The 25628-nt window shown below is 46.0% G+C and overlaps 1 protein-coding gene across 1 annotated transcript in view; it reads right to left on the bottom strand.

Moving 5' to 3' along the window:
• CYP1B1 (cytochrome P450 family 1 subfamily B member 1) overlaps window positions 1-19855 on the bottom strand; it is a 57937-nt gene extending 38082 nt beyond the window's left edge. Inside the window, exon 1 of the mRNA XM_078648589.1 lies at window positions 19203-19855. The gene's annotated coding sequence lies outside the window, so the exon portion shown is untranslated. The remainder of the gene's footprint in view (window positions 1-19202) is intronic.
• Between the last annotated feature and the right edge of the window lie 5773 nt (window positions 19856-25628).

Here is a 25628-nt window from a genome sequence, read left to right as displayed (position 1 = left end):
TTAAGTGTGTAAAACTGCGTAATAGCATACAGTGGAATGGTGTACAGTGGAGTGGCATACAATGGAATATCGAGGAACGGATTGGGGTCAGAGTGGAGCGGCATACACTGGAGTGGTGTAGAATGGAGTAGCATATAGTGGAGTGATATACAGTGAAATAGCATAGAGTGCAGTGGCAAACAGAGGAATGGCCGAGAGTGGAACAGCATATACTGGAGTAGCATATGGCAGAGTGGCTTATAGTAGAGTGGTGTATACTGAAGAGGCATAGAGTGGAGTTGTATACAGTGCAATAGAGTAGAGTGGCGTGGCGTGGCGTGGCATAGAGCGGAGTGTTGTATAGTAAAGTGGCATAGAGTGTTATAGTGTATAGTGGAGTAGTGTACAGTGGAGTGGCATATGATGGAGTGGTGTAGACTGAAGTGGCGTAGAGTGGAGTTGCTTACTGTGTAAGAGTTTAGAGTAAAATCACATAGAGATGCTGCAACATGCACCTCCAGACAACAAATGGCATACAGTGGTGTTGCATACAGTGTAATAGCGGAGAGGCGTAGATTTGAGTCTTGTAGGGTGGAGAAGTATAGAGTGGAGTGGAATAGAGTGCAATATTGTATAGTGGAGGGGCTACAGTGGTATGGAATATGGATAAATGTGAAATTTACAGCATATATAGAATATGGTGCACAGAGTAACTCAGAACAGCCAATTGTGCTGCTCCGCATTTCTCCAGATTTACCAATCAACACAGGGTTTCGCATGGTGGCCTTATGTTGCTTTGTAAATCTGACTTAAGTATTGCGGTGTTCATGAGACACCATGCACGGGTATCTCAATCCAATAATACAGCTAAGCCTTAGTTATATTTTGGGCCATGGAATACTGCGCAAATTCTGCAGTATACCATGGTACATTGCGACGACAAGCCAGTATATAACCGGGTAATGGCTGTTTTTAGAAAATGAAAAGGCAGCCATATTTTTTTTCCCACACTTTGGCTGTGTTCAGTGTTAGAGCTTTAGATATAGGTAAGGTGTCGGACCCTACGTTTTCCCACTTTATTAAAGTATTAATAGGAAGGGAAATGTATTTGTATTTTTTATATATTATTAAATACGTTTATGGCCATGTACCACAGTAGTTTCACAAAATGTTGTGAAATTCTCCAAAGTACCGCAGTGAAAGATATCACTAAGTTTAAATGGCTTATAACTTAGAAAATCTCCTACCTCACTACAGTACCCTAAAAGCATCATCTCTGCAACATTATGTGTAATCCTACCAAATATCATATAAATCCATTTAGCCATTTATGTGCTACGTCAAATACAATAGTCTATGGAAAAAGTACTGGAGGAAAAATTTGTTTTGGGACCCCTTTTCATCTTTGTACCCCCTTAGCCATTCACCAAAGAAATGTACATCATCTGAAGAAGTAAAAAATGCTACGGGTCCTGAAAGTTTTGTGGTGACTCGTCATATGGGTGGAAAGTTATTAGGGAGTTAATATCAGAATAATTCCTATCTTTGGGAATACTAACTATAACTACAAAGTGGCAATCCAATTTAAAGTGATTTCTTTCTTTTTATCTATTGTATTTGTTGTGTATTTGTTTATTGTTTTACATAATCATATGACCATAAATGTGTCTTTTTGTTGTTCATGTAGTAATTCTGAAACCTTACATATGCAGTTTAGTTTATTTCTAGGGCTTCCTTGCTAATTTTAGTGGAATTGTTCTACATATAATGCCCAAATTGAATGAAAGCCAATCACTATTGTTATAAAAATTAAGTTCATTATTATTTTTCCTAATGGCCAATTATCATGCCCTCCATAGAGTAGTTTGTGTAGCTCACAGCTAGGTAATTTTTGCATTTGGTTCCACAGGAGTACATAAGGAAGATGTTTTTTGTTTGACTTGTTGGGCACAGTTTTACCTTGTGAGCAATAGATAATGCAATGAAAACTTATGAACATTTAGATGTACTCTATTAGTTATGTACTTGTTTATAGGTTTCCATTAACATGTGACCATAAATGGGTCTTTCGGTTCTTCGTGTAGTAAATCTGAAATTTTACATACGCAGCCCAGTTTATTCTTTGAGCTTCCTTGCTACTTTTAGTAGGATTGTGCTACATGTGAAAACTAAAGTGAATGAAATGCAATCATTATTATTGCTATAAAAATTATAATTATTTATTTTTCCTAGTGGCCATTTATCAAGTCCTCCAAATAGTAGTTTGTGTGGCTCACTGCTAGGCCAATATTAGATGTTGTTGCACAGGGTGCATAAGAAAGATGTTTTTTGTTTGGGGCTTGTTCAGCCAGTTTTATTTTGTGAGCCTGAGAGCATGCAAAGAAAACATAAGTAGATTAAGATGTATTCTATTTGTTCTACATTTGTTTATAGGTTTCTACTAGCATGAGACCATAAATGGGTCTTTCAGGTGATCCTGTGGTAAATCTGAAACTTTACATTTGCAGTTTATTTTATTTTTTGGGCTTCCTTGCTACTTTTACTAGTATTGTGCTACAAGATATCACTAAGTTGTTGGTCCTTATAACTTCATAACCTCCTCATAATAACATCACTTGAAATAGCAAAAAGAATCATCTGCATATTCTTATGTACATTGCTGTGAAATTTTATTACGATCCGTGCAGCCATTTTGCAGCTAATTGAAAGACAAAAGTTTGTGTAAAATGCATTGAATTTTAAGCATGTTTTTGGACTCCCCCTTTTTTCTTTGCATCCCCTTGACCAAACAGAGTAGACATTTCAATCCTCTGACAATGTAACCTATATATCTCCAATGACATCACTGATAATATCGTCCACAGAACCACTCACACATGCCCTCACACCCCCATACACCCTCTCTTATGCCCACTCACATACCCACACAACTACTCACATACATATCCATAGACCCATACCAGTACTCACACACCCACTCACTCATCCACAAAGGCACTCACACGCCCATTCACTCACTTGTGCATCCACTTATACAACCATTCACTCACCCATACAGCTACTCATACAAACAGTCACTCACCCATACAACCACTCACACACCCACATACTATGTCATACAGCTACTCACACACACTTATTCACCATCACAGTCACTCACACACCCGTTCACTCATCCATACAGCCTCTCAACACAGCCACTCACTCACCCATACAAGCGCTCACACACAATCATCTATATACCCTTCACACATCCATACAAGCACTTATACATCTGCTCACTCACCCATACAGCACTTCACACAGACACTCACTCTCCAATACAGCCACTCACACATCAACTCACTTAACAAAACACCCGTTCAAACACCTACTCACTCACCCATTCAGCCACTTACACACCCAGTCACTCACTCAAACAGCCATTCAAACACCCAATCACTCACCCATACAGTCACTGCACACCCACTTACCCACCCATAGAGCTACTCACACCACCACTCTCACTCATCCATGAAGCCACAGACCCACCCACTCACTCATCAATATAGCCACTCCCAGCATCTCACTTACCCACATTGCTACTCACACACAGGGGAGAGGATGTGGCCTAATGGCGCTTGATCTCGGAGCTGGCAAATCAGGTTCTGGTCTCGGCAGAGAAGCTCAACATCCTGTGATTCTGGGCAAGCTCCGGGAATCCCCTGTGGATTTACACGGGGCCTTACTGAGCCTCACGAGGGATTCGTGGATTTCTGAGCCCATGACACATGCTCACCCCTTTTTACGTCTCGCCTATGCAGAGTGCATGCACTGCATAGGAGGAGACCTAATGCCATCAGCAGAGCTTTTTCAGCAAAGAAGTGCATGAGTTGCATTGCTTGCACATACTATGTCATACAGCTACTCACACACACTTATTCACCATCACAGTCACTCACACACCCGTTCACTCATCCATACAGCCTCTCATAGCCTCTCATTGCTTGCAATGCAACGTGTGCACATCTTGGCGATTTCCTTTCGGGAGCGCGCGGCGCCATATGGTCGCATGCTCCCGAAAGGAAATCTCCCATGCCCCCTCCCCCTGCTGCCACTTTCACTGCTCCGCGGCTTTACTGCCGCTCCTGGTATGTTTGTTATGTTGATTGTTACTTTATGCCATGCATGGTTATGCTCGGTTAGGTACTATATTGTTTCGTTAAGTTGTTTTATACTCTGCGAGTCTCTTAGCTGTCTCACATTTGTGATCGCTTCATAACAATCATATCGAAACCGAGGCGTGCGTACATGACACATCAGTATCATTTGGTAAGAAGAAAACACCCGACACCATGGTTTCGAATCGGCTTTGTGACAGGGGCTATGTCACAAACTCCACCCTCTTGGGCTGGTCCCCAGCCTATCAGCACGCAAGGGAGCCGTGTCATGCTTAAACCTAAGCACGGAAGAATCAAAACTGAAATTCCGAAGAGTTACCATTTCATCTGTTGTTGTGAGGAAGCAGTCAGTGAAATCAAGGGAACCGAAGGCAGGAGGCTGCCTCTATTTATCAATGCGTTGTTGCTGTTTTTAGATGCCTTTGTAACCCAGCTTCGTTTAAGACAGGAATGCTGCAGGGCAGAGTGCGGTCCTACTGAAAGAGGCAGGCATAGCGGAGCCGTTAGGACGCTGGGTCTCTTGGAGACAGGCAGGGTGGGCTTTACTGCAGGTACAAGCAATGTGGGAACTGCAGGCGCTCCCTAAACAAGCACGGGTAATCTTACATTAGTGGAGAAGTGTGGCTCAGGGGTTAGAGGCAGCAGACCCGGAAGCTGAGATCGGTCCTGGACCAGTGTTCAATTCCCCGCCTCGGCGGGGTCTTGGGCTAAAAATTCCACGGACTCGATAATTCTCGCCCCGGTGCCTCCTCGACTCACGGGTTCACACTCTGCGACTCTGGGCAATAGCTTGGTTAATCTCCACAACGGCCCCTCGCGGCGGGATGCCTGACTTTCACCTTGTGGATACCCTGCTATCTCACAGGGGAATACCAGGAAGGGTTCCCTAAGCAAGCGCCGGGAAACCCACTGCGGGTAGCTGTGCGCTATATAAGCTCAACTACATTTACATTTACATTTACATGGTTGGTGTCCAGGAATTTATACAGCATTTAATACCGATCCTCGCCCCGCTTCTCATCAGTTTATGCGGATATGTGTACTTCGGCACTGTGTCTTGAAGCACTTTGTCCAAGATCACCCTATAACATGACTTTAATTTAACCTATTGAAATTACAAATTTGCCTAATGCCAAACGTAATTGGGACTCAATATAGTGCTGAGGGAAAGGTGGGGCGCTGGGTTAGCAGTTGTCGTAAGTAACTCGTGAGAGGCGGATCTCAGCAGATGGCAGATGCGAGTGTACGAGTCACTGCGATACATTTTGACGGGTGGTCAGATAGCACCTTGATTAGCTCCACCCTGGACAACAAAGCTGGCACCGCACTTTGTCTTGGGGTTTTACTACTCTACGGTTCCCCTGTTCGGCTTGTCGCTTTCAACACTTCAAGTAAACAAGCGTTGGCATAGCCAATAGGTCTTGCCTTTGGGACCTTATAAGTGTTTAGCCATGCAACAGTTGATGTAGCACCAAGGATATTGTGCTGCATAACTAAATACTTATAAGGTCCCAAAAGCGAAACCTATTGGCTATGCCAATGCTTGTATATTATGTACAAGGGGTCAGGAAACCTCTCACCTGACCCCTTCATTGAATTTGCAAATGCATTTTCTTCCAGAGGACTGTTTCCCCGACAAACAAAATGGCGGCCACGACTTTTGCGAAGGTGCGCCCAGCCAATCAGAAGTTCGCCAGTGAGCGTGAATCTGTGGAATACTCACAAGGGAATTTGCAAGTAATTTGCATCCCCAGATATACAAATATGTTCTCCAGTTAATATCTCAAAAACCTCTGAACAGATTTACACCAAATCACAAAAAGTGCATTCTGCATACAAACATCTAGCTTCCTGTAAAATTTGGTGTAATTCCATCCTGCAGTTCAGGCTGTAGGCTTGTTCAAAGGTCCTATGGGAATTAACATGTGGAAAACGCATTTTGAGACCCCATTTTCTCAGCCCCCGCTTGACGGATCGCCCCTAAACTTTCCAGACTCCATTTGAAGTACCAGGCAAATTGTGGGGGAGAATTTCATCTAGAATCATCAAGCAGCGCCAAAGATATAGCCACCTGAAAATGACATCTTCCTGAGGAAACTCGGTCCTAACTAGAACTACCTACTGGCGCCCGCGAGTAGTGGCTGCTGGGTAAAAAAAGGGGGGAGTGCAGGAAGAAGTGCAGGGGGGAAAATAAAAAAAGTTACAAAACACTTAGAAGCACCAGGATTGGTCTGAGCAGCCTTGTCTGATGCTCTGTCATGCCCTGGAAGTCTGTGCCTGTTCCCACCCAGCTGTGCAACACAGCTCAGTGGAGAGATATAAAAGCGCATGTTGCCAAGCCTACATGCGCATTTGCAGCAGTGTCCCCACTGCTGCTGTCAACGAGAATGGCCCAGCTCCACCACGCCTTGGATTTAGCTCAGCAAGGAAAAATAAAATGATAATTACATGTTTTATTAACATTTTATTTGTCCTTTTTTCCCTACTGAGAGCAGTGGGGTGACGCTCCTCCATCTTAACAGAGGAGCCGCCACTGATATACACACACACACACACACACACACACACATATATATAAAATGCATACAAATATATGTAAGCAACTGACAACTCCTGAAGTCATGTGATCAAGACCCTGGATCGAAACACATTATAATGGTCTTCTTGTTGAAATAAAATTTCTGTACCAGATTACAGGATGGTGTGGCTCATTTCTATGCTTTTGGATGCTGAAAGCATGTCCTTTTGGAATATAAAATGCAGTGATGCCCGCACTCGAGCCCTGGCCTGCGAGGAAGGGTGTTCCCGGCGACACACAGTTGGATAACAAATATATGTATGTATAGGTACTTATATACACACAAACACATAAAAAAGAATGTAAACATTTTAAACAGAGTATGAATTACACATTACTAAGGTGTATGGAAGAGTTAGTGATCTTCGCAATGTTTCAATCACATCATTTCTCCTCTTTACACCACTTTCTTCTGCAATCACTTGCTTAAACATGTATGCCCTTCCTGCGTATCTCACAGCTTATCTCTTTCCTCTTCAGCACCTTCTTTTCACTCTCTCCTTCACGTACTTCCAAGCACCTCCTCTCCCTCGCCTCTTCACAAACATTCACAAGTAAGCAGTGCATTTTTGTAACTATTGCCATGTCAATATGTTGACTGATGTGCACCTACTAGTTAGACCTGGCCCTTTTTGCAGGTTTATCCCCAAACTTTTGCCTTTTGTCTCCTATTTTTTTTACCCTGTTTTTGTTTGCTAAAGGACTATGGGCACTTTCACACTTCTGACCAGTGCTATAGTGCAAATGCTCTCTGTGTAAATTGTGATCATAATTGGTTATCCATGATTGGAATATTTGATTTACTGGTAAGTCCCTAGTAAGGTGCACTGAGTGTGCCGTGGCCTGTAATTCAAATGCTACTAGTAGGCTTGCAGCACTTGCTGTGCCACCCACATGAGTATCCCTGTAAATGTGTCTCATACCTGCCACTGCAGAGTCTGTGCATGCAGTTTTGAACTGCCCTGTCGACCTGGCAAATGCACCCACTTGCTAGGTCCATATCTTCCCTTTATGTAAGGAACCCCTCAGGTAGGTCGAAGGTACCATGAAGGGGGTGCTGTGTATGTGAAAGGTAGGACATGTTGTCATGTGTTTTACATGTCCTGATAGTGAAATAATGTGTATTACAGTTTTCATGGTTGAAAGGCTGCCTGTCCCATAGGCTATCATTGGAGCTGCACTGTAACATTTTACATGTAAAACTTTCAATTGGGACAAGATGGAGAAGTGGAGTTTAGGCTCTCTGAACTCAGGATTTAATAGCACACCTTTTAGTAAAGGTGGTTTTACAATTGTGTGTTTGAAAATGCCACTTTTAGAAAGTTTGTGAAAATATGTAGCTGAAATGCAGTCAATTAAACTTGTTCAAACAGAATCATCTATACTATTGAACATTTAAACAAAATTACGTGTGCACCTAGTTAGGGGCTCTGCCAGCCACCTTTTTCATAATGTGAAAACTCCAAACCCAGATACGTATCCAGGAATACCAAGTGCACTACAAGAAGGTCACTAAAATAAGTGTACAAAAATTCAACATTATTTGATACAAATGTAATACCAATTAAAACCGTTCTTAAAATATGACACTAGAAAATGAATCACTGCATTCATTAGTTAGAAACATGTGAAATTAAAAAAGGTTCAATCTGCTTTATTCTTGTGGTTTGCAGATGAAATTCAAGTCATGTAGAAACTCAAACAGCTTAAAGTCAGCCAAATTAACACCGTTATTTCTCCTAATGTATTTCAGGCTGATAAACAAGCCCTTCTTCAGGCGAATCTGAAATTGATTAATAAACTGAATTTGCTACATAACATTGCAGTTTCAAGGCTACATAAACGTGACTCAATAGGTGGCAAGGCAAATGTAATTCATTCACATAGAGAAAAGGACAGGAGAATTTCAGGAAGTGTGCTCATGCAATCCCAAATAATTAAACCAAAGAGCTAAAAAAAAAAAAATCGAGACGCAGATCAGGAGTCTACCTTCTGCTGTTTGACTGTCAAAACCAACACCAGAAGTTAAAAGGAAATCAAGTTCAAGCACAATGTTATGTTATGGTAAATGTATTTTATATAGTGCAAAATCACCTTCAGGCCTCTAAGTGCTTTTAGAGACAGCAACTAAAATCACTGATGGCAACTGATAACACAAAGCAGCAAATATTACACTGTGACTAACTTCTTCCTAAATATGAGCATTTTAAGTTGTTTCCTAAATGTGAGAAGGACTGGTTCCCAACGAAGGCACTCAGGTAAATTGTTCCAGAATTGTGGGAGCATAACAGAAAACGCTCTGCCCCCTTTGGATTTGGTGATGTATCGGGAAAGGACTAGTCGGCAGGCCTCAGACGATCGCAGTGTCTGGCCTGGAACATATTACAAGCCTTTGCGAAAACATATATCCACCCTGTGTCAAAACCGTGCACAGAGAAAAGTGGGTCCAAAGTGAAAACCAAAATGTGCAAAACTATACTGTCAAAGGTGCCAAGATGGAGTGTGAACAAGGTGCTTCCGAATAAAAAAATAAAATAACCACACATACCTATAACAGTGGAATCCGAAAACAAACTCAACACACAATGTCAGCTACAACGGCTAAAAATGACAGAAACATGTCAACTACCAGTACTACGAAGTGTAACAAAACCAACTCAATGTCAGTGCTGAATCAATCTCTTACCAGGGTGTATGAACAACGGATGTAACTCCCCACTATGGGTGAATCTGCCAGATAACACCAACAGCATGTAGTTCTCAATGCGTTGCTATGAGCATCAATTGAAAATGACAAAACTTGTCAGCGCTGAAATAACCTCTTACCTGGGTATAACATCCAAAAGACGTAACTCTAAACTTTGGGTGCATGCAAATGAAAACGCAGACAGCGTGTTGATCTGATACGTTACTCCGAGCATTTCAGCGACGCCGGCCTGGACGTCACTAGCTTCCGTAATTGCCATAAACATAGGACTAGAAATTATAAGTGTGTCTAAACTGTCCGAGTGAAAAGAACAGTACTACTGGTAAAAACATGTGTATCAACAGCAGGGCCGGACTGGCTACCGGGCAGTGAGGAATGCTGCTGAGCTGGGGGCTGATTTCGTCAATGGGGACCTGCGTGAGCTAAACGAAATTCGTTTTGCTTTCCGTATTTTGAAGCACATGCAGGTCTCCATGGACGAAATCAGCCCCCACTGCAGTAAAATCAGGCAGCAGCTCGGCAGCATTCCTAACTGCTTGGTAGCCAGTACGGCCCTGATCAACAGGTAAACCTATGCTAGTACAACCAACAATCCTGTCTATTTGCAAAACTATAAAATGTGAAATAGAATTATTCAAATACATTGTTGCCTGTACATCTAAGTGGGATCAGAATGAGTAATAATCTAATACAATAAAAATCTATCTTATAAGAACCTGCAACTGAAAAGTTTTAAAACAGGCGCTCTGTAGTCATATAAATGAAGAATGCAATCACATAATTCAGTTCACAAAAAACAAGATAATTCGAATTTATCATTCAGTCCATTTGGGGACAGTCTCCATCAACCTTATCCAATGTGTCTCATGTTGAGATAACCCTCTAGATGTATCTCTATCAGGACGAATGTCAATCATTTCTAACAAACAGAATCTTAATTGTGCAATTGTGTGATGGAATGACAACCAAGGTTATGATAATGGGGAGCGCATTGTCTTAGTCCTTATTCTGTTCTTATCTTCAGTAATGCGAGTTCTTAGGGACCTCTCAGTTTTACCAACATAATGCAGATCGCATGGACATTTAATCACATATATAACATGATTGCTATTACAATTAGCATTGAATTTGAGCATAATCTTTTTCCCTGATCATGGGTGTGACAAACTTTTGCCCGAGATACAATGTGAGCAATTCATGCATTTAGACATGCCTTTGTATGAAGTTTACACCGTGACTGGAGGTTTAGTCAAAATTTCTTTAAGATTAGGTGATCTTTTATACGCAAATAAAGAGGGATTGGAAAAAATACCCTTGAAATCAGGTTCAGATTGAAGCAAAGCCCAACGTTGTAAAACAATCTTTTTAATCAGATGAGAATGTGTAGAATAGGTGGAGACAAACACCTCCCTAGATGTGACTTGACTCTTCTGGGTTTTCTTTAAAAGATTTTGTCTATCAAGGGCTAGTGCCCAACTTTCAGCTTGGTCAACCCCCTCACTAGGATAACCCCTTGCTGGTCTCTCAAGCGACATCTCTCGTACTCACAATTCAATCAGACGTATCACTTCAGATCCGGACTTGAGTAGTCAGACACTTTAAGAATACAAATTGAAATTTTCAGCAAGGACCTTAGATTTCCTCTGTAAACAAGAGGACCCTGCCAAGAAGAAGAGCCGAAGAGCTCTGTGAGGAGCGCTGCCTTTTCTGTGTGAGGTCGGGGTTGGCCTGCAGTTGCCGCTTCTGTCTGTGGTGGAGATAAAGGACTGACTATTTTTGCCCTGCTGTGGTATCCTGCTTGTGAAGAATCTCCAAGGGATTGTCTGTGCTTGCCTCCTGTTGGAAGTCTCAGGGAAATTAAAGACTTCAAGAAAATAGCCTTGCTGGATCCCAAAGTAACCTGCCTGGAAGGAGAGCTGAAGAGCTATGTGACAAGCGCTACCCTTTCTGTTGAATGAGGGGTGGATTGGCCTGCATTTTCTGCTCCTGTATGAGGCAGAAGAAGGGCTCAACTGTCCTTCACCCGTTTATGGTAAAGGAGAAAAGTGTCTTGATTACTGCCTCCCAGCGTATGGAGCGCTATCTTTGGCCCTTTCCCTTTGTCCAAGATTAGTTAACTCGGAGTGCTTTACATTTCCCCCTCCTCTTCGGCTCAAGCGCCTGGTGTGCATTTCACTTGGCACTTTTCTGGCAGCCTGCACCTAGGGCCTGCTCCTGTTTGATAACCCAGTGTGGGGCCAGCACTGGTTGCCACTCCTGGAGTCTGCAAAATACGGCAGGCGCAGAGGAGTGAAATTGCCCCGTGTGAAGGAACTGCTGCCACGCCTCTTAGTACAGCCCCGCTGGTTGCCGCAGCAGTTAGGTAGCCACAAAGGAGACTAGCCCTGCCCTAGGGTTGCAGGAGCAAACCAGATGTTGAACAAAGCCCACCCATCAGCAGAGAGGATGCTGCGTGCCAATGTGGAGCAGCTGGAAGTTGCACCGGAGAACGCCGTCGGCAAGGTCAGTCCCGTGCAGTCAACACTGCAGCGCTCACAGAGAGCAGGTACTGTGCCCCCTACGAGACAACTGAGTGATAGCATGGCACTCCTCTCAGATGAAAGGTATTACAAGATGTATGTTCTCTCTCTAGAGAATTTCAATAATGTTCATTCTTTCTCAATGCAAGCTTAACTCCCTGCATTACACCCCTATAGAGTTTACTTAATGTATGTTCTCTGTCTATGGGGTTGACTTGATGCAAACGCTCTCTGCCCCTACAGGTTTACTTTATTACATGCCCTCTCTCGTTGGGATTACATTTTCAAATGCTCCTCCTACTGGGTGAGATTCATACCGACACTCTGTATAGGGTTACCCTGTTGCAAGGTCCTTCTCTAGAGGGAGAGACTGATGTAATTTTTTAGGTTGAGCCTAATCAGCGCGCAGGCGCTGCTTAGGATCTGACCTTTTGGAATCGGTCTATACTTTTTGGAAAACTCGTACATGTACTGTACTGTTTCCAATGAGTACTCGTGCATGCAAGTCATCCATGTTGCGGGAGCGAGCAGCGGTGCCATCTGTTTGCAATTATCGCGCCAGCGCTTTGGAAACAGATGGCATGGCTACTCACTGCGATACTCCCACAAGGTAAACACTGTACATGGACTGAGCCTCGCCCTTCTGAAGCAGCCTGAGTCACTTACATTAGACAAAAGCAGCAAGTTTAGTTTGCTTCTCGATATTGGTTTGTTGGTTTTTAGGGGGGTGAAAACCGCGGTTCAGCTGACGTGATTTTCCCCATGCCGTCCTCTTAACCGTTGCCAAGCCTCACTTCCTGCTACCATTCATCACCACCTGACGCATCTGCGTGAAATCGGACTCTCGGGTCCATCAGTGACACTACTCCCTTTCTATCGGGCAAGCGTTTGAGGATATATAGAAGGCACTATTGTTAGCTAATTTACCCTATTGTCTGCTCTTCTAACTTCAAAGTGACACTAGTCTTCCTATCAAGTGAAGGCTACTGACAGTCTCAATGCAGCTCATCTCAGAGTGATGGCTTAATGGCTTTGGTGGCCGACTTCGGAGTTGGGGCTCCAGGTTCGAGTCTGGCAGGAGGCTCAAACATCCTGTGATTCTGGGCAAATCACTTTTTTTTTTAATAGCGTGAACTCCTCCTGAAGGTATCAGAGCATTTTTCACGGGCACTAGTTGCGTTACAGACACATTTATTTTTAGGCACATGGAGAGTAAGTGATTTGCCCAGAATCATAGGATGTTTAAACCTCTGGCCACACTCGAACCTGGTTCCCAAGCTACAAAGTCAGCCGTCCTAGCCTTTAAGCCTCACCCTGTCCACGTGCCTGAAAACGAATGTATCCTGTAACACAACTGGTGCTCGTGTAAAGCGCTGTTATGTCTCCGGGTCGAGTTTTCTCTATATAAAACTGCAAAAGAAAATTACGAAAATGCAGCCCATCGAATGAGACTTAAACATACTGGGAAAGGCACCTCAAAACCCAGCCAAGTGAAAGAACTTTAAAAATAAACTTAATGCAGCCACGTATGCATATCTGTCCGCCCCCCCCTTTCAGAAAGCACCCTCCTCGCGGAAAAAGCTGGCTCCATGGAATGAAGCCCAAACCCTTTCACCACTAGGTGCCTTGGCATCCATCAAACCCCAATTTCCCTCACTTCTACTCACTCGGACACTATCACGTGGAAAATGGTGAACCAGGGAAGGGAGGGACCCCTCCTACCTTCCAAAGGTAATTGGACCCCTGGTGCTCTGCTCCTTATTACCGCTAAAATTTAAATCCGTGGATCAGATTCCACAGGGACCACTGTCACCTTGGTGCAGCAGGTGCAGAAGTACCGGGCCCCATGTGACTCAAAAATTGCTCCCATTTTGCACCCAAACATGCCCAAAGGGACGGGGCACCTCTTGCTTGCAGCTATTACTCTCGCAGCAGTGCTAAGCAACCGCCCCCATGCAGGGTTGGATTGGGATTGAAAATCGGCCCGGGCACGCAAAAAAAAAAAATCGGCCCACATTTGCATAATGCCTTTCCTCAAATGACTGCTTCGGAGTAATCTTATAAAAATAAAAGCGGGGGGTGGAGGATATTTACACATTAGTTTACACTGCTGAAATACACCTGAAAACAAGTGAGGCCACTTCTACTTAGGCCACCTGCCCCCAGCTCAGTATGTGCATACATTAATGGGCCTGCCGGCGAGACAAAGGGAGTGATACCTCTGCCTGTTGCAAAACAGGAGGTAACGAGCGCCCATCTGCCTCTAGAAAGGCCACCCAGACACCCACTGGGCCGCTGGCTGTTCGAACAATAGAGACAGCGCCCAAATCGGCCCCCAGACTGCTCAAAAAAGCAACCCACAGCAGGGACTCGGACACCGGGCCCTCGGGCATTGCCCAAATGCCCGCGTTACCAATCAGACGCTGCCCCCATGGCAGCGGCAGCCCCACTCCCGCCAGGGGCAAACGCATCCTTGTTCATGCACTCCCCAACCTGCCCACAGTACCTCTCTGCGGCCCCCATGTCAGCCTGGCTCCAGCACACGATAGTGGCCCTACATTAAAAACCATACTACGTAAAAGACATTCAGTACCATATTTATTCATTTATTTTTATATTTGTGATCTCTTTGCAAAATACACTGGCACCTAAAAGTGACATACTCAAGTTTATAAATACATTCTTGCCTCTCGTCTAGCACACCCTATATGGGAAAGGAGGGTACAAGTTCTTTGTGTAATTGTCCTACTGTTACTCCATTAAAGTCCAGGACCTCACTAATATTACTGCAAGGTCCTCCATCGTTTTACCACAGATTAATCTATAAACTCTACAGTCTTGTTCTCAGTAGTGAATAAGAATGAGAAGAGGGGAAGACTAATCCTCCAAGCACAAGCCCACAGGAGATAACCGGCGGGACAGCATCTCCCTGATTGGGAGTACGTTGTTACAATGCATCTTTTACCACGCATGCTTTTACAACGCAGGTTTTTCAACGCAAGTCGTTACAACGACTTGCGTTGGGGGGTGCTGGATAGTGAATAGTTTAATTTACTATTCCAACTCCAGTCCCCGTGGATAGTAGGGAAGGTGTTGGATAGTAAATTAAACTATTACCTATCCTAGAGCGCCCCCCCCAGCGCAATTCGTTGTAATGACTTTCGTTGAAAAACCTGCGTTGTAAAGGCACAGCGTGGTAAAAGTTGCGTCGTAAAGGATGTTTCCCTCCCTGATTACATGACATGCCTTGAATACCCATCAGCCCTGCCAGAGTGCTCCTGCTTTTTCCCTCGCTCTCTCTGTTCCTTCTTACTGCACCTGTTGCCCTACTTCTTCCTGCCTAAAACTGCCTGCTTTCATTAACCCGCCCTCATCTTCATACCCCTGGAGAGATCTGATGCCAGCCAGTTGTCTTATGGCACTCCTTTCGTACCTTTTTTCCTCCTGTGTCTGGCTAGTAACAGGGATGCACTGGTAAACAAGGAGGGCCTGTTGTATTTGTACCTACTTTTTTTGTGGTATGAGGCACCTGTGTCCTCTCCATCCTCTTTCATTCATATTTCTTTAGGTAGGTCAAAGTCTGATGGTGAAAAATAAGTCCTCCAATAAGCCACCCAAACTGTTGGGCTTCACGGTGACAAGCTGTGTGGCACCGAGGACAGGCTGCTGCCATTTCAGACTAGAGAGACTTAATTTGTGTATGGATCACAGCCTACTTGCTCAGTAGGTGGGCTGCTGCAGAGATCTGTGTGTGCCCGCCCATTCATTTCTTTCGATCTTTCCACTGTCTAACCTAAAGCATGCTTAGTTTGGTGGGGAGAATCCCAACACTTGGCATGCACAACGCAGCAAAGCTGCAACTCTGTGGAAACAAGTGCGGTACAAGAATGCATAGAGGAAAGAGAAGACTTTCCTATACGGACCTCCCCATCTCTTCCAGAGTTCTGAAAGTCCCTGAAGACCTGGCTATTCGGCTAATCAACTGGACCGTGCCAGCGCCGAGTGGGTGACAAGCAGCGCTCTACAAATCTACTGATTGATTGAGGCACATGCACTCTCTATGTTTCTACCACAATAAGAACACCAGCCTCTCATATAGATGAAGCTGTGTCGATTTCCCTCTACAGTCAAACCTCTATGTATTTTGTGGACTGTAATTGTGAAATGTAAAATAATTCTGCATCGGGCTAATTCAGTATATATTCTAACCCCCTTTTGCAAATATTAGGTCTGCTGTTAGCCAAGAGCTTTTGTTTTATAAAAAAAAACAGGAGTTATACTTACATATAGGGGCTGTCAGACCTCCCTCTTCATCCATTCGTCTGCTGTGTCAGTCACTTTTATATATATTGTATCTCCATCGGGGTCATACTGCACTGTCTCTCCCTAGTTCAGTCAGTGGCGTCAGTAGGCGCGCGCTCACCTGCTCTTCATTAGACCAGCTTATTTGAAACTCTTCCCCTACACTCCGGGTCCTGTCTCCACTCTCTCTCGCGCCAATGACGTGCTATAATTGTTCTTGTTCACTCTGCCTGTCTTCGAATGTACGGGTGAAGGGGGGCAATGTGCGCTGCCGCATGATAAGAGCACGCTGTGATAGGCTTCCTCCCACTGACGACAAATCAAACAAATCAATGTGTACTTCTCGTTTTGTATCGTAAATTGCATGTATGTACCTCTTACTGCCACAGGGGAGGCGTTGAAGCGCTTTTATAATATGGCTACACATCAGTGCACGTTCTCTCCATGACCCGTCTCCACTGCACTCTCTTTCTCTCTGGTGACAGTGGTCCGCCGCAGCTGTTCACAAATCGCACCGCAGATCGCCTGCCGCCTCTCTGGGCACTGCTTAATTTGTGCCGGTGGTGTTCACCGGGACTCATTTTTTGGTACCGGCAAACCCTTTTCATCATCAGACTTTGACCCAGATCATGGGGTTGGAAAGACAGAAATGAGGAGAAAGAGAAATATTTAAAAACAGTGACAACGTGGGAAAGGAGGGTTGAAATTGAAAAAGAACCGTACGAGTGAGATGAGGAGGCAGGAAAGTGGGTGGTGGAAGAAAGGGGCACGGGGTAGAATGAAGATCAGGCAGCCTCACTGGCGTAGCAAGTGTGTCTAGCAAAGAATCTGCCCCACCATGCCCTAGGTTTGTAGGAAAAACAGCCATTTTTTGTAGCAAAATAGGCGCTCTGGTGGCAACGCACCTGCCGCACTATGATAGCTACGCCACTGGGCAGCCTTGGCATTCGCCAAGCACGGCGCCAGAGCTCTGCACTTTTTTTTTTTTTTTTTAAATACTTAACCACCGGTCAAGCGCGTCGTGCTCTTTCTCGGACAATGAGTCCGTTCATGCCCCGTCACTGCAGGGGTGCAGTGTCTGCCTCTGAGGAAACACGCCAGGTCACGCTCTGCTCCACAGGTTAGCAGAGTGAACCTGTTTAGACCGGAGGCACGACGAGCGAGCCTTCCGGCTCCTCACGGGCCACTCCAAGGCGGTGAAAAGGGGACAACTTCCAGATATGGCCCCCGGCGCACGGACGCGCATACACCTCCCTCCACAAGGATGTGCTGGAGCTTGGGCTGCTGTGCGGAGTGGGGCGGGGGTTCATGTCTTAGTTCTTGGTGGTGGTAGGGGGTGTACATTACCTCCACCCTCTCCCTCATAAAAGCGCCTTAATGCCTCCTCGTGGTAGTAACCGCTAAATAAATGAATTTACGTTACAATAAGAGGAAGTTGGAGTAGGGAAGAGGCGTGGTAAAATAAAAAGCAGCAGAATTCCTCACAAGTAAACATTCAAGCCATTAAACAAGATGCCTCCGCTGTAAAAAAGTGACTGCCCCGCCCACTTCTCGACAATAACTTTTATCAACGAGTCTAGTTCTGCAAGAAAAGCTAGTATCAACTCTGTGAATGTTATTGCTGTCCATGCCAGCAAAGTACCCAATCAAATGTTCGTTCATCTAACAAAAAAAAACACTGTCCAGAAATCACCTCAATTAATAAAATACAAACTATCCACCAGATTGCATCAACAATGTTACTTATTCATCATGTCATTCGAGCATTTGGATATTTCTCACAAGTGAGTCAGATATGCTCATTGACTCGGAAATAGGAATTGTTTTGACAAAGATCCAAAGAATTCTTAAGATGTAGCTGCAAAGCGACACGTTCGTGCGCTAAATACATTTCGGATACATTAACAAGTGGCAAAAAGAGTAAATGGTTATGCGTGTTGCATAAATGCGCCAGTGCCGAGTAAATGGTGTACCGCCATTTGCACTGACCAGCGTGCGCACCACCGAATTGGCACGGGTTCGCCGCTTCAAAAACGCCAGCATTCATCGTCGGAAGCAAACGCATGCATTTATGCACCGGCTGGTCGATAAGAGTGTCGTTCTTGCACTGGTCAGTTGGTGTAAAAAACGGTGCAAACTTCTACGACAGTTGTGCAAATATTTGTATTCTGGCCCCTTCAGGGTCTGAAGTTGGTGGTATGTCCACTATATCGCATATAAACATCATACACATATTTTCACAACGGTATTTGAAGAGCAAGCCAATCATTATATCACCTGTGCACTTAGTGTAGTATCATCACGAAAATATGTCAATGTGCGCACTCTCTCTCTAGGAAGGAAAACACACGCAACAGTAACTAGCCATGCTCTGTCGCTCTCCAAATATCAGCCATTCAAGGTGCAGTTTGAGTGTGGGGGGATTTCACTGGCTTCCCCCGGGGCAGAGAGTGCAGCTACAACGATAAGAAATAATCTTTGTAGTTTAAGTGTGGGAAGGTTTCACTGGCTTCCCCCGGGGGCAAAGAGTGCAGCTACAAAGATAATAAATAAACAGTATAGTGGCAAACGTTGCGGGCAGAGTTCCTGGCCAAATACATATATAATACGCACAATAATTCCACTTAACGCATCAAAATGTACCCAATTCTAAAAGTTGCAACACATAATTAAAAGTTAACAACTGCACACAAAGTGTTAAAAAAAAAAAGTTGCTAGAGAGTGAAATCTGCACAAGGCACTATATATTCATTCGTTCCCTCACTCAAATAAGGTACCACCATTACTGCTTCTCACTCAGGGCCACCGCAAAGCGCACGCGGGGCAGAAACCAGAGCTTCCATCAATCAACAGAGGCATCTGCCCGTGATTGACAAATGCTGCGCTTTTACCACACCAGTTTCACTAGCAGGATGGAGGAAGGGGTGGGGGGTTAATTCATGCAATTCCAGACTGACCTGTTGCTGAAAGCTTGGGGGCACTCTCTGCTGACTTGGATCCAACCTTGCGGGCGAACAGCGCTTGGCAGCAGCAAGGGGACACCAGGCGCTGGGTGTGCTCAGAAGCTGCACGTAGGCACACAGGTAGTCGCCGCTCACGCCTCCGGCAGGTAGAGGAGCCTTTCCGGCGGGTCCTGCTCACAGACCACCGTGTGCGTACACTGCCACCAGAAGAGACCCCCAGACCCGGTGCAGGTACAACCGGTGCAGCACCAGGTGGCTGCACTGTGTGTCTTACAGTCCTGCCTGGAGAGGTGGTGTGCAGATGCTGTTGAATGCTGCATGCAACTCTTAGGATCAAGTCTGCAGCCTTAACCGTGGCCGGGCCTTATATAGCGCCCCCCTGCTGCCAGCGCGCCAAGGAGCTTCCTCCAGGGCCGGACAAATCCCGGCTCTGCTCGTCACGGCTGGGGGCCTCTGTGTGCATTGGCTGCAGCCCGGCTCCGTCCCAGGAGGGTTGTGTTTATATCCTCGTCCGCGCAGGCAGCGTGCTAGTCAATAATCGACGTGGGTCCCCGGGAGCTTCCGAGATGATCTGGAGAAAGTGAGAAAAAAGGAACTTTTAAAGTGCCTGCTGTCAGTCACCTCCCCGTTGCGTGCGGAGGATGCAGAGACTGCGTGCTCATGCTGAAACTGGCAATTCAGAAATCAGCGTGTCTGTCCTCTCCCCCTGGTCTGCACTTTCATTCCTTCTCGCAAGGCTCTACCTGACACTGGTCCGACAGCAGAGGGGGGAGTCTAAACACACGCACGCCAGCTCTGGAGATGCAGATGGGACGGCAGGGGAGGGGTTGGGCGACTCGGCGAGCAAGGAAGAAACGGGCATAGGTGGGTGAAAGGATGAGCAAAAATAAAAATAAAGTTAGGGTGAGAAGATAGGGACTTCACGAGAAGGAAATAAACTGGAAGAGAGGCATACAGGAAGCTGAGTGATGAACTAGAAAAAGATGAAAGAAGACATTAAAAAGTGCAGCCACAGAGCGAGAAAAACGAGAAACGACTTAGAAAGGACAACACGAGCGAAAACACAGTAGCAAAAAAAGCATGCCCTGTCAGGGTGATGTAGTTACTTTAGGCGTGGTGGTGAGGATGAACAAATCAAAGCGAGAGGACAAAGTGGAAATGTGAGCTGACGCAATAAAACCGATTGTAAGAGAAGAAAACAAGAAAGGAATGAAAAATAAGAATTAAGAAACCAGGTTGGAAGGAGAATGGGATACGCAGAACAGCATAAATGCTAGGATGGAGCGAATGGGGAGCAGAACTAGTATAGAAGGCGGAAAAAAGGAAACGAGAAAGGGGATACCAACGAGAAAAAGAGGGAAAGAGATATATGGGAAGAAGAGAGAACTAGAGGGAGATGTTTATGACATTGAGATAAGATATGAGTGTTGGAGAAAATGCATTGACAAATATCAAGAAAGATTAGAAGAGAAAGGAAGAAAAGAGGAGAGGTAACGAAAGTGAGATGCGTCATGAGAGTAAAGAATAAGAAAATCATTAGAAAGAAAATGAAAAAGTGATAGGTGAGAAATTAAGAGGGGGTGAAAGAATCGACTGAGTGTGAAACAAAGCCAAAGAAGGAGAGAGTGAGGACTTGAATAGTTTAAACACCGGCTGCAGTAGCGTCTTTGGCCTGCTCACCAGGGAATTGCCAGAACATTAAAATATCCCCCACTTGAAACATATCTCAAATTGGGCTGAGCATGCAAAGCGAGCCAATGTGAGCCTCCTTGGAAGAGTTGCTGTCAATCTCCTTCCATCTATCCATCCATTTACCCTTCCATCTATTTATCCATTCATCTGTACACCCCTTCACCTTTCCATCTACCCACACATTGCCCCATCCATCTATCTTTTCACCCATCCACCAATATGTTCATGCATACTTCCATCTTCTAACCATTCATCCACCCACTCTTCTCCATCTGTCCATCCTTCAATCCAGATGTTCACCAGTCAATCCTCTTTCACTTTTCCATCCCACCTTTCACCCTCTGTCTTTCAATCCATTCACAGTTCCATCCAGTCATTCTTTCGCCCTTTCATATTTCTTTTCACCTTTCTTCCATCTTTCCTTTCACATTTCACCCATCCATCGTACCCATCTTTTCTCTTTCATCTTTACTTTTTCTTTCATATCTTTCTCTCTCTCATTCTCATTGTTAGACTTGACATCTTTTGGCGTGTTTCCGCCGAGTTTTTGCTTTCTACCCTCCCGGTTTTGAGATTGTTTTTGCTGGTGTATGTTTCTGAGCACTTCTCGTACTGCTGATCAGTGGTAAAGTGCAAGTGCTCCTGTGGAAAGTATGTTATGGATTGGTGTCTCCAAGATTGGATGTTTGGTTTACTTGTCAGCTCCTTGTAAAGTGCACTGAGTGTGCCAGGGCCTGTGAATCAATTGCTACGCGTGGGCCTGCAGCACAGATTGTGTCACTGTGAGAAGTTGGCCTGATATGCAGTGCTCACTATTCTAGTGATCACTATGTATCAGTCCAAACAACCCTTATTGATGATTGGTTGTAAGTCAACCTTATAGACCAGCTATCCTAGTAGCATGGATACGAGCAGTCTAAGGCTAAGACTCTAGAGGGCGTGTTAAGCCAGCTGTTTTACCATCACATTACCCCTTGAACACCCAGTGAAAGGACACCACACAAGTTGTTATGAAAATAAACAGTGTATTTATTTATAACAAGACTACCCTGGCTCTTTATGAGACAGGGAGCTAAGCACACAACAAAACTCTTATAAAAATACTTAAGTTAGCACAGTATATACAAATGCCCGAGGGGCACGGGAAACCATATACTCAAAAAGTGGAATGCGAAACTACTAGCAGGTAAGTACAGTACTAATAGGCTTTGGAATCGCTAGGACTTGACTATAGAATCGTTAGATTACTTCTAGGAGGCCCAGGGGACTCGGGTGCAGAGTGTGCACTCTCACGCGGGATGCGGGACAAAGTCTATGATAGCTAGTAAAGTTAAAGTTAGTGTTCACGGGCGAACCCGACCTGGTAGGAAGAAAACGACAGTGGATCCTGACCCTTGGATAGTGAGGCTATGCTGGGGCACCGAAATGCCGAAGTTACCTAGCCCAGGGGCTGCAGCTGCATATGTCTCAAAAGACGTCGGGAATCCTCGTAGACGAACCAGGAGCCTGGAAGAAAGATGCTGGCAGGCGACCAGTGAAGAGAGTTCGAAGTGATCCAAGCCTGGATCTTGAAGATGGATGACACCTGAAAGCAGAGGGGACCAAGTTCGTGACTACTAGCCAGTAGTCAGGGGCACCAGGAGGGCACCGGAGGGTAGTCACCTTGACTAGGTGAGTGGGCGACGCTGTGCTCTGCAGATCTCACGGACCAGGAGGCGTTGTCGGCGACCAGGATGGAGGGGCGAGCTGTCCCACGATGGATGAAGCTGTCGGCGTCGAAGGACCCAGGATTGGGCAACAAAGCCTTGGCTAATTCAAGCCCACGCGGTGGACTCAAAATGGCGTCTTGAGTGGACCAGGAGGGTCCGGGGTGCTCCTCTTCTGGAAGGGAGCAAGAACCAGTCTGGAGCAACCAGACCAGCAGCAGTGATGTCGTCGGGCGTCGTTCAGAAGGCCACAAGCCAGAGGGCTAGTAGCCAAACAACGCGGTGAGCAGCTGAAAGCAGAAGGGCCCCACGCCGATCGTGGAGATGCTGGGGGGCTGATCTTCGGTGCTGGAGCTGCTCAGGGTCGGGGCTTCTCGGACCCCAAAGCACTCGCCAGTAGATTACCCGGCGGGCTTGCTGTGCAGAAGTCGTGCAGTCTTGGCAATAGTCGGTCCCTTGAGGTCTCGTCGCACTCACGGTTCTCAGCTTGGCTGTAGAGGTGAGTAGAGGTCGGAGGTGCCAGGGAAGCCGGGTCTTGTCGAGCTGGGCAGTCGGATTCCGGAGGAAGGACTTGCAGCAGACCGCAGTGTTCTTAAGGTGGTGCCTGCGGATGCAGGGTGACTACTCCTTAGTCACAAGGGAGAATCTTGAAGAAGAAATCTTGATGTCCTTTCGTAGAAAGTCGTGTCTTGATTCCAAAGATGGTCTAATTTGGAAGGGGGCCAGTTCCTACCTTTATCTGGGAAAAGGGGGCTGGCACGCGACTAAGTCCTGCCCTATGGGTGGGACCAGGAGGGGGGTGGTTACACCCCTCTCCTTTGGCGGGCTTTCCCCAGGCCAGGGGCTGGAGTGCCCCTGGAACTGGTTTCAGCCGGCCTATGCACAGTGAGCACCGGGGTGCCACTTGCAGTCACCTTCCTCTGTAGCCCTGCCTACCTGGAATACACAAAACCCTGTCTGGGACGGTGCTGGCACCGCCCCTGGCAGGAAACCCTTTGTCCTTGCCTCCTGCTCTGGGAGGACTCCCAGCAGCAGGAGGGCAGACTTGTGTCTCGGTGGCAGCATCCATTTTGTGGATGCTAAGGCTCTGTCTGACTTTAACCGGGGTTACAGGTTACATACATGTCGTGTCCCTCTAGAAGGGTGGAATGCTAACCCCGTCGCCAGAATTGGCGAGGGGTTAGTATTCCAATTCGTATGACACCTTACTCGACATGTTTTGATAAAGCGATACCAGAGTTGGCATATAACCGCGAGGATTATAATGCACTTAAGAGTATATGGTATGCGATATCATGGAAACAGCTAAGGGAGGGATCCCGAAAGCCGTAGACAGGCTCAGCTCATGCCAGAGCACCATCTCACACGATTCCAAGCACTCTGCCCTCAGGATTGTCAAGGCCTGCCATAGGAGTGACTGATAGGAGATCTGTGTGTCCATTTTTAGGGTTAGATATAGGTATACTATATCTAAAGCAAAGGGTGATTACACCACCTTGCCCCAGCTGTCAAGCAGCCAGTTGTGTCAGATTTGGATGGCCAGCCAGGGGTGGCATAATACATGCTGCAGCCCCTGGTAGGCCCTGGGTACACCTATGCCCTGGGTACCTAAGGTACACTGTACAGGGACTGATAAGGTGACTCAGTATCCAATTAGATATGTACCTAAGGTACATGGAATCCATTTTACAGAGAGAGCAGTAGGCCTGGGGTCCTGAATAGCAGGGCCCCAGGTCAACTAAGTCAGAAAACCAGCAAAACACCAGGCAAAAAGTTGGGGGCAACCATAGTCAGGGATCTACCTTCCTACATAACCCCCCCCCAAACGAAAGGAGATAAGGCTATCCTTGCCAGGTAAGCCTATATTGCCTGAGTGGCCATATAAGGAAGTACCAGCACTGGCATGGTTACCCCCTATCTCATGGTCTACTAAGCAATCCCTCACCCTAAGGGTATCTGAGGGTCTCCACCATAGGGAATCTCTACCTGTGGTGTGTTTTGGCAAAGGAAAAGGCTGGTGCTGAAATGGAGTACTGAAGTGAGGCTCCACTAATTTTGGGCTCAGCTTCCTCCAATCATTTTCTACCATAGAGGCCTTTCTTTCCAAGACTGAGTTGTTTTGGGCTCTCAGGGTCAACCTCTGGCTACCTACAGCTGGAGGTTGGGTCCCTCTGTTTGGCTTACTGGAGGGACAGGTCAGGTTTGGGGCCCTTAGGTCCCAGGTCTGGCTGTGCCCAACAGTGTCCATCTGGGGGAGGTCCCTAACTAAATTTAAGGGGGATCCCTCAGGAGTTTGTTTTATTTTCACTTGGCTAGGACTGCTAGCTTCAGTGCCCTTAATCTGCTGATTGGGGGATTCTTTTGGACAGGGGGCCCTTTGGGGTCCAACACTGGCCTCCCTGACCTCTACAGCCCTGGGCTGACTGAGGCAGGGTAGAGAGGGGCAGGTTACCTACTCCAGACTGGGTCCCACCTTGGAAGGGTCCACTGACATCAGGGGCTCTGCCAGGCTAGGCCTGACTACCTCTGGGGCAGTTCCTTCACAAGGGGTCAGATCAGTTCTCTGAGGAGGCTGATCCTTTCCTAGAGTCTGGTGGGAGGGAGATTTCTCTTCCTCCTCAATGCTCTCTGTCTGAGTGGAGTGATCCATAGTTTCAGGCTTCACAACACTATCATCTGTCTGAGTTTGAGCTGTGGCCATCACAACTCTCCCAACCTTTTCAGGAGGGGGCTCAGTTTGGGTGTGGGCTGTGACCATCACAGCCTTGACAACCTGTTCTGGGAAGGAAGTTGTCTGAGATTGGGCTGTGACTGGCACAGCCCTCCTGACCTGTTCAGGGAGGATATCTTGGACTGGGGCTGTGGCTATCACTGCCCCACTAACCTTACCATGGATGTTTACCATTTTAGAATGGGTTTCTTGCTCTACTTCAGCCCAGGCTGAGAGCTCTAAATCATTCCCCAGTAGGCAATCTACAGGCAAGTTTGGTGACACTGCCACTCTCTTGTGGCCAGTGACACC

The sequence above is a fragment of the Lissotriton helveticus genome, chromosome 6 (assembly GCF_964261635.1).
Source record: "Lissotriton helveticus chromosome 6, aLisHel1.1, whole genome shotgun sequence".
In the NCBI taxonomy this organism is placed as follows: Eukaryota; Metazoa; Chordata; class Amphibia; order Caudata; family Salamandridae; genus Lissotriton; species Lissotriton helveticus.
Note: the sequence above shows the minus strand (reverse complement) of the source record. Positions and strands in the feature narration are given on the sequence as shown.